A 13,764-nucleotide genomic window follows, 5' to 3' on the forward strand; every position below is an offset into this window, starting at 1 on the left:
CCAGGAATTCACTCTACCTTACCCAGAGAGAGAACACAGGGAATAATCCCTGGCGAACCTCAGGCCGGCCATCTCTTCCTAGTCTTCCCTTCTCAGTGTCCTCACCTGCTTTTCTCATCATTTGATAGTGAATCTTTCTCACCGGAACTGCAAGAGAATCTTTAGAATAACTTGCTGAAACTATATCCCTGCCCAGGGCTTATTTATAAACAGATGACAGCACCTAAGCTTCCAAAGGCCTGAGGACACCACTCTGCTCTCTCTCACCCAAGCTCGGGCATCAGGCTCCTAGGAAGTCTGGTTGTAATAGGAATCCCCTTCTCAACATGATCGGAGATGCGAAACCCAATGGAAACGACCTCCGCCTGACTACAGTCAAGGAATTGTCAGTATTGGGGGGTACTCAGACACCCACAGAGCAGCAAACTCTCCATACAAAAACAGGTAAATGCTTCAATGAGATCCCAACGACCCCCCTCTATCAGAGCCCCTCAGCCTCTTGCCCTGCTGCTCTCCTCACTGCATCCTGTCTCAGAGCCTCTCAGCTCTCTCTCTGCAGCTACCATCTCTGCATCCTCTTTCCCTTCTAGACCCATCATTGCAGCTCACTCCTGAGCCTCACCTCCTCTCTTCCTGCTACCTCTCATCACTCTCCACCCACAGAATGCTTCTTCCTCACTCCCTACTGCTCCCCTCGCTTCCCATTCTGTTCCAGGGCCTCTCGATCGCTTTCCTTGCAGCTCCCATCCCCGCATCCTGTCTCAGAGCCTCTCTCAGCCTGTCTCTCTCTACAGCTCCCCTCACTGCCGCCTGTCTCAGAGCCTCTCAACCTCTCCCCCCTTGCTCCCATCACTCCTCCTGTCTCAGAGGTTGAACTCCTTTCTTCCCTGTCTGTCTGCCCTTGTTAACTTATTGCAGAATTAGTAAATCTCCCCCCCTTCCCCCCATGCTGTATATCAACACAAACAGATCATTGAAAGGCACAGGATGAAAGCAGCTGCATTAACAAACCTCAGTCTCTGCCTGTCAGTACTATCCATATCTCCTCTCTGTAGAGACACAGAAGGGGTACACCCTGTAAGGCAGATGGGGGGGGGGGGGGGGGGGGGGTGGATCCAGATACAAATGCAGGATAGTTAAATATTGTAGCACAATTATTTGCTTGACTTACAGGAGCTGTCCCTCGCTTGGCTGGTGCAGACATCCCACTCACTCAATATAGTTTCCTGCAGGCAGTGCCAGATTTATTCCTGACAGGATATTCCTTTGATTTGGAGGATGTAGGGTGCCCTCTGGCCCGGGCTGGTTTGCTGCAGGATAGCCCCCTGTCTCTGCTTTGGTTAATGCAGGACCAGTGCCAGGTTATGTTGCCTTTGATTTTATTATTTTGCCGCAGGTTGGATTCTCTGCCATGGAAACTGCCTCATGCTGTCTCGGGCTATTTTCATGCATGGTGTCACTCTGACTAGAGGTTTATTATGCTGCAGGTCGCACCCCTAGCCCTGGTTATCAGGATGTGGACGTGCTGTCCCATTGTCCTGGGTTATTTTACTATGAGGAAGATCCCCTAAGCCTGGTCTGGGGAATGCATGCACTGTGTTCCTCTGTCCCGGGTTATTTTGCTGCAGGGTGCAGGGTTAGGGGACTAACCCTGGTCTGGTGGATGCTTGCACGTTGACCCGGGTTATTTTGCTGCAGGGTGCTCCCCCTAATCCTGGGCTGGGGGGGATGCTTGCACTATGTCTCTCTGTCCCGGACTATTTTGCTGCAGGATGCTCTCTTAGCCACACTGCCCATAGCAAGGAGGGTTAACAGCTCTTACCTGGGCGGGCCAGGGTCTGCAGCTTCTCGTCGCCGTCTCTCTGCCTCTCCTTCTGCCGCAGCTCTGCTCCCCTCTGCCCTCTCCCCGTCTGCAGATCTCGCGAGCTCCGGCCAGTGGCACCGGGTCCCGGCTGCACAGGCAGGGGGTGGGGTGGCCAGAGAGAGGATTGCACACAGGAGGGGCATCCTCGGCTCTTCCTGCAATAAGGGGAGGGGGAGGAGGGGAGGGCTGTGCCAGCCACCGAGGGGGAGAGCAGAGGCAGCAGAATCAGAGAAAGGGCAAGGGGGAGCCAGAGCCAGAGAAATGGACAAGGATGCTGGAAGCATCACTGCCGTCAAGCTCCCTCCAGCTGTCATCCCACCTTCTCAGCTCTCTTCCCGCGGTCCCTTCTTCCAGATTCTCTGCTGTCACTCTCCTCCCCAGCTCTCCTCTCTCATCCATCCTTCCCAGCTCCCTATCTTAACCATCTTTTCAGACTTCCTTTCTCATCCCTCCTTCTCAGCTCTTCACAGCCGTCATCACTCCTTTCCACCTCTCTTCTTGTCCCTCCTTCCTCAGCTCTGTTTTATTCTTTCAAAGTTGTCTTTTCTCCATCCCCGTCTATTCTGCTTTCCGTGATTTTCTGCTGCTCTTTCCTCTTTGACACCCGCCCTGATTGGGTTGGATTTGTTTTTATGTTTTTTGGGTTTTTTTTTTTTTTTACAAATCTTTCTGATTCCGCCCTTGTTTTCTTCCAGTGTATGCAGTCCTGCATTTTCCCCATCCCGGTTCCTTTCTCCCTCATCCCCCTTCTGCTAATCTCACCCAGAAGTGTCTCTCAGTATTTCAGTTCCTCCTGGATCAGCAGTGGCACTTGACACTCTAACAAGCATCCCCCCATCCCCCATCCTCCATCTCCCCAATTTGATCAAAGGACTGCAATTCATAAATCCAGAGTCAGCAAGAAGGGTCTGCCGCATGCTCCTGTCCTCCTCTGGCCTGCTGTAGGCAACCTAATCTGGGAGCTTCCAGAGCCAAGATGGAAAAGCCTCCCTGGGAAGAGGAAGGAGCGTTATTTCAATCCAATGGGCTGAGAGAGGTCTGGAAGGGAATGAAGGGCTCCCAGCCTATCCCTTTTCCCTTCCACCGAAAAAAGGTGATATACTCTCTCCCATTTCCCAAATACAGATCTGCTCCTCACACACTACAGGAGACGCTCCAGTCCTCTTCACATCTCTGTGTATACAGACCTTTTTTCCATACAAAGCATAGTGTTCTATAAGCCTACCTTCTTCCTGTAAGACTAGATCCCCCATCCCCTTAAATGTAGATAGAAACATGATGGCAGATAAAGGCCAAATGGACCATCCAGTCTGCCCATCCACAGTAACCATTATCTCTTCCTCTCTCTAAGAGATCCCACGTGCCTGTCCCAAGCTTTCTTGAATTCAGACACAATCTCCGTCTCCACCACCTCTCCCTCCATGCAATTACTATAATCAACCCCCCATATCTACATCTTGAGGGCACTCTAATCTCCCTCTCATCCCTATAAATACAAACTCCTTAATCACATACCCCATAGACAGCCCAATCCTCCTCTCATTCCCATAATTATAACTCCTTTCTCCATACACACCTCGGAGAGGGGGGGGAACAGTAATTCTTCCCCCCCTCCTTGTGAATATAGACCCCACTCCCTATGCCCACTATAGGGGCACAGTAATCACCCTCCCATCTCCAGAAACGTAAGCCCACTCCCCATATGCATCCAATATACTGGGGCTCAGGGCAGAAATTTGGGAGGAGGTCCCAAAGACTATTAGTGGCAACCTGTGCCTTTTCTGCACTGAGCAGGTCCTCTGTGGTGGGGGGTACCTTGGCAGTTGCTCTGGATGCACATCCCCCAATACACATCCTGATTCAGGGGTGGGGGGGGGGAGGTGCCCTCTAATCTCATTTCCATCTTTATAATTACAGATCTTCCTTTTCCTCTTCCTCTTCCTCCCACCCCCATCCCTTCCATATACTTACCCTGAAGTAGGGGCGTTACTGTGATCTTCATCACTTCTCTATATCATAAACTCCTCCCATCCCCTCTTCCTTCAGCATATGCACAAGGTCTCCTGGGAAGAGAAACCTTATTCCCCTATGATTTTTTTTCCTCCCACAGGCTCTCAGGGGAAGAGACACCTTGCCTTCTCTTCCCTGTCACTCCTCCTCCCTTTCCCTCAGCATACAGACTCTCAGGGGCAGGCAGATATTTCTGGGATCATAGCCCACCCCCTTGGGGCAGACGCACTTCCTTGTTTATGTGGATACCACAGTAACAGGGTTTGAAAATAGTCAGAAGGTCTAAGCAATAATGTGTGGCATGTGAGAGCCAGAAGGGAGAAAATCCTTTCCATCTGTCCCTACGCTGTGTGTGCGCGCGCATGTGTGTGCAAGGGTCCGTGTAGCATGTATATCTTCCGCTTATAGCATTCTGTTGCAAGATTCAGTCCAGAATGAAAAGAGAGCGAAAAAGAGACAGCAGGAGATAATTTACAGAGTAAAGAAGAGGAATTCAAAGTCAGGGGATGCAAGAAGAGAATCCAAGGACATGAACAGACGGAGAGGAACCCCCGGGGCAGGAGGAAGGCAGGGCTGATGCAAGGGTGTTGGACCCTAGGGCCTAGGTGAACCTTCAGCATTATACACCGTACTCAGCTTAGTTATTATTCACACACCATGCTTTTAAATATTAGCAGTAAATGTAAAACTTTTGTTATTTGTGTGTGTCCATATATGTATCTCTCTGTGTCTCTCCCTCTCTCCCACGCACACACATAATGAGGGCAATTTCCAGAAGTCAATTACCCAGGTAAATGGGTATTTATCTATTCAATTTCCTATACTGTTCTCCCAGGGGAGCTCAGAACGGTTTACATTGATTTATTCAGGCATTCAAGCGTTTTTTCCCTATCTATTCCAGAGAACTCACAATCTATCTAATATACTTGGGGCATTGGGCGGGACCAAGTGACCTGACCAGGGTCGCAAGGAGCAGCACATATCAGAAACCACAACCCCAGGGTGAGGAGGCCACGACTCCAAGCCCTGCGCCACACTTTCAAACATAGTGTGGTAGAGATTGCATGGCAAACGTTGTCTGACAGGGATGGCAAAACAGAGTTAACAAAGCTTGGTAAAATACCCCCCCCCCCCCCGTTCCCCCGCATAATATGACACACATGGTATGGTGAGAAATAGTATGGTGAGCATGATGAAACACAGCATAAAAGACATGGAACAGCAAACATTGTGGGCTCCTTTTACTAAGCTGCGTTAGGGCTTTTACCCGCGGAATAGCGCGTGCTACAATGCCGTGTGTGCTAGACGCTAACGCCAGCATTGAGCTGACGTTAGTTCTAGCCGCGTAGCGTGGGGGTTAGCACGCGCGCTAATCCGCTGCGTGCGCTAAAAACGCTAGCGTACTTTAGTAAAAGGAGCCCAGTGTGGTAGACATGGCATGAGAGATGGTAGACAGTGTGGGAAACATAATATGGTAAATATGGCGTACAGAAAAGTAGGACAAAGATGGTGAACATCATGGCAGAGTGTTGAATAATAATGATAACTTAATTTTTATATACTGCCATACCACAAACAGTTCAAAGCGGTTTACAAGAGACTGTATACAGACAGCGACATTACAGAGAACTTTTGAAATTATACGGGCACGTTAAGGTTAGTCAAGTTTATCTGGAAGTGTTTTGGAAGTACAGTACTCCACCGAAATTCGCAGGGGTTACGTTCCAGGAACCCCCACAAATTTTGAAAAACCGCAAATACGTTTTTTAGGCAGGGGAGACAGGAGAGGGCAGCTGGAGAGGCAGGAGAGGGCAGCCGAAGCGCAGGTGAGTGAAGGAAATCACTCGCGGTACGCTCCGACCGCCTCTTCCTGTACTAAAGTCGGGCCATACCAATCAGGAGCTGCTTTGACACGCAGCTCCTGATTGGTAAGGCCCGATGTTAGTACAGGAAGAGGCGGTCGGAGCATACAGCCAGTGATTTTCTTCACTTGTCGGCGCTCCAGCTGCCCTCTCCTGCCTGATAATTCGTGGTTGGAAAATACAGCGATTGACCGGGACCACGAACCGCCGACCGTGAATTTGTGGGGGAGCACTGTACATCAAGGTTGAAGTGGGGTCAGAGAAATTTGTCAAAGAGATAAGTTTTGATTGACTTCCTAACATTGTATGAGAAAACGTGGCATGGTCAGACCCAGTGGTGTAGCGAGGATGAGAGGCACCTGGAGCGGTGGCGCCCCTCCCCACCTCAACCTTCACTTCCAAATGCTCCTTCCCCGCCTCCTCCTGTGCATGCCTCTTTCCTTCCCTCGTACCTCTGTAACATTCCTAGCACGAGCAGCAACCACCAAGCCGTCACTTCCTAGGAACCGGTCCAGGAAGTGACATCAGAGGAAGAGCTGACGCTGGCGTGAGAGCAGCTTGGGGGTTGGTGCTCACGTTAGGAACGTTACAGAGGTACAAGGAAAGGAAGCCGCGCACATATGCGACAATAGGGGGCAGGGAAGGCAGAGAGGACGGGTGCCTGTGCCCTCACCAGGACAGTGCCCGGGCAGACGCTCCCTCCCTTACTATGCCACTGGTCATACATAGGATGAAGCATGTGGAGGGTCATAATCAAAAGAAACGTCTAAGTCCGTTTTGGGCCTAAGTCGCTAGTCACCCAAAGTCGGCAGTGTGTAAAGTCCATTCTCGAAAAATACATCTAAAATATATATTTTTTTGAAAATCATCTAATTAATACGTCCAGCCGTTTGATTGTTCAGACCAGGGGTGCCCACTCTTTTTGGCTTGCAAGCTACTTTTAAAATGACCAAGTCAAAATTTTAAAAAACACAAAGCACACTTTAAGCAGAGAAAATGTTAATTATCATTTATATTCTGGGGTTTTTTTTCAAAGAGATCAAGGCAGATGACTTTATGCAATGTTACCTCAGTAACAACTATACAAAAATAGAGAAATATACCCCCTCCCTTTTTACTAAACTGCAATAGCGTTTCTTAGCGCAGGGAGCTGCATTGAATGCCCTATGCTGCTCTCGATGCTCATAGACTCCCTGCACTAAAAACCGTTATTGCAGTTTAGTAAAAGGGGCCCATAGTGCAAAATATAGACAGCAGATATAAATTTTCAAAACGGCCACATTTTGATCACTAAATTGAAAATAAAATAATTTCTCCTACCTTTGTTGTGTGGTCATTATTCAAATCATTTTGGTCCCAGGCTCTGGTTGTCTTCTGATAACTCGCTTGCCAGGGTCTCCTGCCCATTTGTTGTTTTCTTCTTTCTCCATGCTAACCATCCATCTTCCATCTCTGTCCTCCCCTTCCATTTGCCTTCCCTCCCCCAGAAGTCTGGCATCTTTCCTTTTTTTCATCTTCATCCACAGATCCACCTTTTCTCAACTACCCTTTCATCCAGCATCTCTCCCTGCTTCCCCACCACCCCAGGGTCCACCATCTCTCCCTTTCTTTTCTCAACTACCCTCCTATCCAGTAACTCTGTCCCCCCTCCACACCATCCCTTGTGTCCAACTTCTTCCCTTTCTGTTCCTTCCCTCCCTAAATCCCATTGTCCACCATCTCTCTCCCTCTTCTCTGTTTTTAGACCCATTATTTATTCTCCCCAAAGTCCAGCATATGCACGTCTCTTTGAACCCCCCTTCCCTCCCTCCGTGTACTTCTACACCAGGTCCCTCCTCCGCTGAAGGCCTGTCCCCCCCCCCGAAGGCCTGCACCACTTCTGAAGGCCTGCACCTCACCCCTGAAGGCCTGCACTACCCCTCTGAAGGTCTGTACCCCACCCCTGAAGGCCAGCGTGTCCCCCCTCCGAAGGCCTGCCTGTCCCCCCTGAAGTCCTGCACCCCACCCCTGAAGGGCTGCCTGTTCCCCCCCAAAGGCCTGCACCACCACTCTTGAAGGCCTGTCCCGTCCCCCCCCGAAGGACTACCCCCCCCCGGAAAGCCTGAGTGTTCCTCCCTGACCACCCACACATCCATTTGCCTAATTCCAGCAGTGAGCAGCCTGCAGAGAGGATCGCCGGTACTTTAGCGATCCTTGGAGGTTGCCATAGGTCTCAGGAGCTCTGAGTCAGAGGCAGGATTGCGGCAGAGGGAAAACAGCTCCTGAGGCCTATGGCAACCTGTAAGGATCGCTAAAGTACCAGCGATCCTCTCTGCAGGCTGCTCCCTACTGGAATTAGATAAAGGGATGTGCGGGAGGTAAGGGAGAAAGCCGACACCACAGCACTGACCTTCGCCCTCTAAAGCAGGAGCGGCCGACCAGCAAGAGGCAGCATTGCCGATCCTGCTTTAAGAGGTGATGGGGAGGGTCAATCACTGAATTGGGAAGCCAATTTTTTTTTTTTTTGGGGAGGGGGGGGTTAAATCGTATCAATTCACTCAATGTGAATCGATTCGAATCGGACAGCACTAAGTCCTTGGCTCTTACCACAACAGGCATTTCTGTCTCCTGTAGTAGGGCGCTAAGCTCCATCCCCTGCCGACTTTCTAACCCCACCCTGCCAGCACTCTGATTGGCCAGCATTCTTCAAGAGGCAGATTAATTGGACGCCAGTCAGGAGGGGAAAAAAGAGAAGGGAAACTGCATGGCTCCGCGATCGACGGGTTGCCTGAGCGATAAATACGTCGATCGCGATCAACGTATTGGGCACCCCTAGTACAGACCATTAAGTTGTCTATCTTTATACCCCATTCTCATCCACAAATTCGTCCAAGTCAAAAACGCCTAGAACAAGACCTTTTGGACGTGGGAGGGGTCAGCAAAGTGATCAACTGGCCACTCAGACATGGCAACACAGTAGTGGGGCATCTTACAGAGCACTGCTGCAACCTTCACAAAAAAGGGTGCCACATAAACATCTCACCACAACTCCCTTATAAGTCATGGTGAGCCCCCCAAAACCTACTATACCTACTTGTCTACAACTCCAATAGCCCTTATGGCTGCAGGTGGTACCTATATGGCAGTACAGTAGGGTTTGGGGGTGCACATGTTTCACCATGAATGCAGTGGTTAGAGTGGCTTATGGACCTGGTCCTCCTCTCTATGGTTCATTAGCCCACCCCCCAGACTACTTAAGCCCCAGACTCTGTGCAGCACTACTAGGCTTTTCAATGTCAGGTGCTGATGTTCTGGAGGCAGATATGTAAAGTTTTTATTCCGATTGTTATGGCGGTGTGAGGGAGGTCAGTGATCACTGGAGGAATGTGTGTGGGTCTGTACTTTGTGTCTGCAGTTGTTATCTGGTCAGTTTGGATAACTTCTGGGCACTTAGACCTGTTTTTATATCGCCTAAGTTGCTACATATAAGTTTTGTCTAGGCAGCCTCGTTAAACTTTTGGTTATACTTGCAGTACGACTAGGTCTAGGTCGACCCACGACCCGCCCAAATCCCGCCCTCACCACTCCTCCTAAAACACCTCTTTTAGTTCTGGGCGTACAGCAGCACTGAAAAGGCCTAAGTTGTTTTTAGATACGTCTAAAACCCGGTTCAATTATCGGCACTTGAACGACTTGTTTTTTAGATCGTCCAAGTGCCGATTTAGGCGAGATTTTAGACGTATTTTCGTTTCGATTATGAGCCCCATAGTGTTTTAGATTCGAGACAGCGGAGGGTCAGACACATTGTCAGAAGGTTCAGGGAATTTGATTAGTGCACTCTCATAGAGTTTGAAAATTTTTACATTAATCACCCTTTCTGCAGATAGAAGCATGCATTGCTGGTTCTTTGAGTTTGCTTGGCTAATGGAATCTACTATTTTGCTTTGACTACAGCTGTTTTTTGCTGCCCCCCAGAAGCTGCTGTCCTAGGTGGCAGCCCTGGAGAACGGGAGACAGAGAAGAACATAGGGGAAGGTGTACAAAGAGGAATCTAAAACTAGCAGAAGAGAAGAGAGAAAGAAAAAAAGCAGAAGGGAAAAGGAGGATTGGGGATAAGAAGGAGTTGAGGGAATCTGATGCATTAAACTTCTTGCCTCTTTCCTGTAAAATCTGCTCATGTGTGTCAGGTGTGAAATTCAGTCAAATTTCTTTTTCTATGTACAGCCAGAATGAAAATGTGACAACTATGGATCCTGTTCCTGCTTAAGTAGAATATGGGACAATTTCTTGAAAAATAGTACAGTCCTATATAAAGCAGGACACCCTAATGTCATCACACCAGTCATTGTACCACTTTTATATAGGGACACGGCCTGAGGTTTATCTGTAGGAAATACAATATCTCAGGACTCCTTTCTTATCAATGTGACACATTTATACAGAAGAAACAGAACCTAGAGTCTGTCTAGATCAGGTGTGGACAACCACAGTTCTCAAGGACCATAATCTGGTTAGTTTTTCAAGATTTCTACAATGAATATGCGCAAGATTGATGTATGTATACTGCTTCCATTATATGCAAATAGATCTCACGCGTATTCATTGTGGAAATCTTGAACACTCAATTGTGATGTGGTGGACCTTGAAAACCATAGTTGCCCACCCTTGATCTAGATCAGGGGTGTCAAAGTCTCTCCTCGAGGGCCGTAATCCAGTCGGGTTTTCAAGATTTCCCCAATGAATATGCATTGAAAGCAGTGCATGCACATAGATCTCATGCATATTCATTGGGGAAATCCTGAAAACCCGACTGGATTCCGGCCCTCGAGGACCGACTTTGACACCTGTGATCTAGATGGAATGCGCCCAGGGGTCATGTCATCAGTCACTTTCATAAATAGGAGACAGGGCCTGAGGCCTATCCATAGGGAATCCCTCAAGGCTACCTCACCAGTCAGCGGACTACCTTTAAACAGAGGCACCCCACCAAACAGTGGACTGGAGGCGTGGCCTAGTGGTTAGAGCTGCTTCCTTAGCACCCTGAGGTTGTGGGTTTGATCCCAGCTCCAGTCCTTATAACCCTGGGCAAGTCACCGAACCCTCCATTGCACCAGGTACCATAGTTAAGATTGTAAGCCTGCCAGGACAGATAGGGAAAATGCTTAGAGTACCCAATTACTAGTCAATGTATTGAAACCACCTTGATATCTGAGGAGAAAAGGTGGTGTGTTAAATAAAAAATAACCGTAAGAGGAGCTTAATGGCTAGAGCAGAGCTAAGAACCAAGGAGACCCATCCAAATTTCTCTGTTGCATCTCAAAGTGACATAGTGAGGGTGAGAGGTGCCCGAGGCAGTGGCATCCCGCCCCCACTCCAGTCTGCTCCTTCCCTGCCCCCTCCTGCTACGGGCACACACCATTTCCCTTCCCCTAACCTGATCTTCGTGCCGGCGTCAGCTCTTCCTCTGATGTCACTTCCTAGGCTCGGGTCCAGGAAGTGATGTCAGAGGAAGAGCCAATGCTGGCATGAGCAGCAGGTTGGGGTTGCTGCTTACACCAGGAATGTCAAAGATGTATGGGGGAGGGGACGGGGGTGCAGAGAGGAGGACGGGAGCTAGCGCCCCCACCAAGACGGCACCTGTGGTGGACTGCCCCACCCCCCTTACTACATCACTGGCATCTTGTGATCTTGGGCAAATCACTTTGCTTTCCATTGCCTTAGGTACCGGGTTACCAGATTTCCCCTTAAAAAATAGAGGACACCTGGCCGCATCCCATTCTGCCCCCAGCCCCAGCCCTACCATCAGCCCCGCCTCCATATGAACCGTATGTTTCCTTCCCCAAGCTCGGGGTGAGTCTAGATGTCTTCTGTGCCAGCATGGACATCAACACGACGACATTGCGGGCATGTGCGCACGCATATGAGTTCATGGCAATGTCTGCGCATGTGCAGAGGACATGCAGTCAAGGCTTTGAGCTCGGGGCATTCCAAAATTGGGACAATTTGCCAGGTTTTGGAAATCCCTCCGGGCATCCTTCCCGGACATCTGGTAACCCTATTCAGCTACAAACTTAAGACTGTGAGCCCTCCATGAGTCCAGGGGAACAGAAATACACAGAGTACCTGAATGTAAATCACTTGAGCTACTAATGAAAAAAGTCAGGAGCTAAATCCAAAATTATTTCCCTATAGATTGAAGAATGTGTCCTGGTGATTATCTCACCAGTCATTATGGACTAATGAATTAATATCCAGTTTTGGATAGAAGTAATCACAATGACTGTAGTATATGTATGAAAGTTGGAAAGTGAATGTGAGTTGATGGGGATTAGGTTCACTAACTAAATTATTCTGATATCTAATATAATAAAACGCTAAGGGCATATGTGCACTCTACCACCGTGTTGCCTGATCTGTAGTTCCGTGGTCGGCAGAGTGCGCATGTGTGCATACAACGGTCCCTCTCTCGCAGGCGATGTGCGGTCATGCCGGTTCCGGCTCCCTTACAGTTCACGGCCGACGTTTGCAACACGGAGGCAGGGAACACGCCCGTGACTCCCCCCTCTCCCCCTCACTCCGTCTAACATAGCGGTCTCGGCAGTGACTCCCCCTCCCGTCCTCACTTTGTCAAACTGGCCGGCAGCACTGGATTCCCTGCTCTCCATCTCTCAAGCTGCGGTGTCGGCTCCTCTCACGAGCCTGCACCAGCGTCGGAGAAAGCTTCCAACGCTGGCGGGGATTGTGAGAGGAGCTGACATCGGCACTTTTAAACTTAAAAAAAAACCTTCGGCCGCAGCAGGCCAGCCCGTGGGAAGGGAAGGGGGGCCAAAAAAGAACAGGACTCCAGCTACAGGAACGCAGGCTAGACCGCGGGAAGGGAAGAGGGAGGGGCCAAACGGAGCAGGCCAGATCGCGTTAAGAGAAGGGAGGGGCCGAACGGAGCAGGACAGCTCGCGTTAAGAGAAGGGAATGGGGGTGGGGGAAAATGCTGCTACTGCTTCACAGGGACCTGGAGGGGAAAGGAAATACCGCTGCTGCTTCTGCAAAGGAAAGTGGGGGGGGGGGGGGAAGAGGAGCGAAGGGAATGGGGGAGGGTGGAAAATGCTGCTACTATTTCACAGGGACCTGGAGGGGAAGGGAAATACCGCTGCTGCTTCTGCAAAGGAAAGTGGGGGGGGGGGAAAGGAGGAAAATGCTGTTGCTGCTGCACAGGGAAATGGGATGAACATGCTGCTGCACAGGGAAAAGGAGGGAAATAATGACAGACAACAGCGGGAGGGAGGGAGACAGAAAGAAAGGAAGAAAGACACAGGGGCAAGGAGAGGTACAGAAAGACAGACAGAGAAAGATGGCCAGGAAGAGAGAGCGACACAGCGGGAGGGAAAGAGACAGAAAGACAGATAGACATATTCTAGCACCCGTTAATGTAATGGGCTTAATAACTAGAGAGAGACAGAAAGAAATACAGACAGACAAAGGAGGCCAAGGAGAGAGACAGACAGAAATAAAGACAGACAGGGGACCAGAGAGACAGACAGAAAGAAAGATAGACAGACAAAGGGTGCCAGGGAGAGAGAGAGAAAAATAGCAGGAGGGAGAGAGACAGAAAGAAAGGAAGAAAGAGACAGGAGCAGGGAGAGAGACATAAATAAAGAAAGACAGATAGGCATATATTCTAGCACTTGTTAATGTAATGGGCTTAAACACTAGTTTATTAATAAATTAAGTATTGGTGATTTGTAAAAGTATTGTAATGAAATGAATTGTGGTAGATAACATTAAAATTGAATTGATTAAGATAATACTTGTTTGTACTAAATATATAGTAGCTGGTTTTAAGAATTTGAGTAATCCAATAGGTAGCTATTTAATTAACTGAAAAAACCCCAAGCTTGGTTACCAGTCATTACAGGAGACAGAGCTTGAGGTCTGTCCATGGGGGAGTTCACCTTTCACTGTATATTCAAAAGAGATAGAGCTTGAAACCAATCCACCAGTCACTGTACAATGTTAATGTACAAGGCAACAGTGCCTGGGATCTATCCATAG

General features: G+C 49.2%; 1 protein-coding gene across 2 annotated transcripts in view; it reads right to left on the reverse strand.

The window, feature by feature from the left end:
* The window catches only part of ACHE (acetylcholinesterase (Cartwright blood group)), a 111,318-nt gene that overhangs the window by 50,734 nt on the left and 46,820 nt on the right, over positions 1-13,764 (reverse strand). The window contains exon 1 of one of the 2 annotated variants that reach the window (XM_033925310.1): positions 1,823-1,911. The exons of the other annotated variant lie outside the window; for it this stretch is intronic. The gene's annotated coding sequence lies outside the window, so the exon portion shown is untranslated. Of the gene's footprint in view, positions 1-1,822; positions 1,912-13,764 lie in introns of those variants that run through there. 2 annotated transcript variants of the gene reach the window in all.

The sequence above is a fragment of the Geotrypetes seraphini genome, chromosome 16, assembly GCF_902459505.1.
Source record: "Geotrypetes seraphini chromosome 16, aGeoSer1.1, whole genome shotgun sequence".
Classification (NCBI taxonomy): Eukaryota; Metazoa; Chordata; class Amphibia; order Gymnophiona; family Dermophiidae; genus Geotrypetes; species Geotrypetes seraphini.